The sequence below is a fragment of the Triticum aestivum genome, chromosome 3D (genome assembly GCF_018294505.1).
Source record: "Triticum aestivum cultivar Chinese Spring chromosome 3D, IWGSC CS RefSeq v2.1, whole genome shotgun sequence".
In the NCBI taxonomy this organism is placed as follows: Eukaryota; Viridiplantae; Streptophyta; class Magnoliopsida; order Poales; family Poaceae; genus Triticum; species Triticum aestivum.
The window spans coordinates 92,249,611-92,252,256 of NC_057802.1; the positions used below are offsets into that span (position 1 = coordinate 92,249,611).

General features: G+C 49.1%; 1 long non-coding RNA gene across 1 annotated transcript; it reads right to left on the reverse strand.

The window, feature by feature from the left end:
* Positions 1-753: 753 nt before the first annotated feature.
* LOC123074230 (uncharacterized) lies at positions 754-2,427 on the reverse strand. The gene is made up of 2 exons (XR_006435905.1): positions 2,229-2,427; positions 754-1,154 (listed from the first exon to the last, which is right to left on the reverse strand). It is a non-coding gene; the product is annotated as an uncharacterized lncRNA (long non-coding RNA).
* Between the last annotated feature and the right edge of the window lie 219 nt (positions 2,428-2,646).

Sequence of the window (2,646 nt, forward strand, 5' to 3'; positions counted from 1 at the left end):
TCTAGAAATGGACCACTGGAAAAGCCGCCAAATGTCTTACAGATATGCAAGACAATAAAGTTTACATGCTCATTAATACGAAGTCTAATAACTTCAATATCCTTGGATATTCAGACATTAATTCTGCGAGATGTGTGGATCTTAAAGTTTCCACGCTATGTTACTTATGTGGCATGTCAAGAGGAAAAGCTCTATAATGACACTGATGGCATTAGAAATAATGCACTTACTTATGTGGCATGTCAAGAGGCTATTGGGCAGGTTGTATGTCAAGAAGTTTTATTCCCGAAATTATGGTGGTAGACAACATTTTGTAACCACCTACTGCAATATGAACACGCAGTTCTCTATCTGAGTAACAACAAGTCAATTGGTATTGCCAAAACCATTGATATAATGTTTCCGTTGTGAAAGATAGAGTCCAGGATCAAACCTATGATGTATGATCTATAGTCTTTGCGGTTCCGCTTACTAAGGCTTACCATTTACCCTTTTATGCCGGCATGGGTTAGGAAAGCCTTTTGATCCTGGAAATTAGGACCATCTTATAAACCAACTCCCGTAAAGTATTATGTTTACCATTTCAAGATAGAATGGTGTACTATAGGTACCGAGGTTCAATGGCATTTCATTGGTCATAGTAACACTTTACCTTGGTGCGTTGCTTCTATTGATAGTGGGCTTATGATGTTTGTTAACCTTACGATCAAGGGGGGGAATGTTGGAATTGATCTCACGGTAAACAAACCAAGAGAAAAATAAGGGAGACAAAGTCTCCACCCTCTCACGAGTGTGCCTTGATCGGGAGCACATATAACAACTTTTGGTTCTAGTCCCATGTACCCAACACACACATATATATAAGGAAAAAAAGGGGGTTTTATTACTGATAACAGAACCACAATCAAAGCCTCCTAACTGCCGATCCTAAACGTGTGGTGAGGTACGTGAAGACCATCGACCACCACCGGCCACCGTGAAGGCAGTGCTGGCGGTTTCCTCCTGCCATCGGCAAGGCTCCTGGAGCAGCTGCTGCATCTCCACAAGTGCCTGCTGCCATCTACGTCACCCAGGTGGTGTTGCCCTTCTTCCCCAGGCATGTCTTCACTGTCGGAGACCCCAAGGTGCCGCCATGGGCTATCTCCTGCTGATCCCTGCCAATCACGGTTAGTCACTACTATTCCGCATAAGAGGTGTTCTAATCACGAGATTAAGATCATGGGTTAATTTAATCTAAAGGAATTATGTCTAACAAGAACGACCCTCACATAAAAGAAGAAGCGGGCTTCTTCATGTGTAAGATGGTATGGCTCCGTTTCAGTGTCAAAATCCGAAGAGAACAGATATGTAAAGAACATCATATCCATCTAGCACGCCCTCTTCAGTGTAGCGCAGTCTAACATTGTTCATGGTTTCAGGTGGAGGCATAGCCATCTGAGCCCCGGTTGCAGGGTTGACTAGTATGAGATTTGATCGCTTATCCGCGGTGATGAGCCAGCCGTGGGAGGAGCCCATAACGTGGCGTGTGCGGAAGGCAGGCTCCGATAGAGTGACGTGGTAAAGCTTGTTGGTGGACATGTTATGCAGGGTGACCGTGTCAGCATCACGGTCGCCAGATGAGTAAACAAGGCAGGGGCTCTGGTTCGGCGAGCACCGCGGAAGACGGCGGGCCTCCAGATAAATGAGGTGCCATGATCGACAGACCGCACCTAAGCTGAAGAGATCAGGGATCTCGAGAGTGCCAAAGATCTGGAGGAGCAGGTCAGCCTGAAGCTGGGACCAATCGCAATTGGCGCTCGAATCTGGAGAATCATCCGAAACAGAAGCTTTCTCCATCGATTTTCGCAGGGGATACTTGAGCTCAATTGTGTGTATGATATATAGGTAGCTCCGAACCAGACTGGAAGGTGGAATCGGACTACAGAAGAACTTTCAGAAGGATACGGATTACCCAGAGAAATACTGTGTGCAGTAGTGCTGTGCACCTGCACTCATGACCTCAGATCCTCCCAGAAAGCCAATCAGAAAAAAACAACTCGCCGGAGAGGAATGAATCAGGCGCCCGCCTCTAGCTGGGAGCAAAACCCTAGGGCCCCGAGAATTCGAACGCACAAGGGTCGAGGACGAGCTGAGTAGCAGGAATTAATACGCGGAGCCGGGCGGGAGCTGAACCCTACTAGGCTGGGGATTCGAGGGAGGGAGCGGAGAGGGGTTGTGCGGGTGCGTACGCCACGGCGAGGTCGAGCTGGTGAGCGCTGGTGGGCTTGTGCGCCGTCGCGACTTAGCTCCACGTGCTCATCTCCGCCGCCCGCCGCCCGCCGCTGTCGCCGCCGGAGGAGGAGCAGAAGGGGTCTGAGCGGTGGAGGGGCGATGCGCTGCGCTTCCCTTCGTGTTTTTTTTTCTTCAGAATATTGATCGCTCAACTTCTCTTCGTTTAGGCGTCGATTGAGTGGGCCTCATTGCAGCCCGCCCGTGCTACGTGCAACCTGGATCTCGGCCTGGGCATTGGCATTATTCTATCCAGACAGTCGCGCGGGGGAACGTTGGATCTGTCTCGATTCAAAGCGCGCTCTCTCTTTTTTTTGCGGGGGCGATTCAAAGCTTCTTGTTGTGCCATGTCGCCCGAAAACCAACAACTCTTTTATC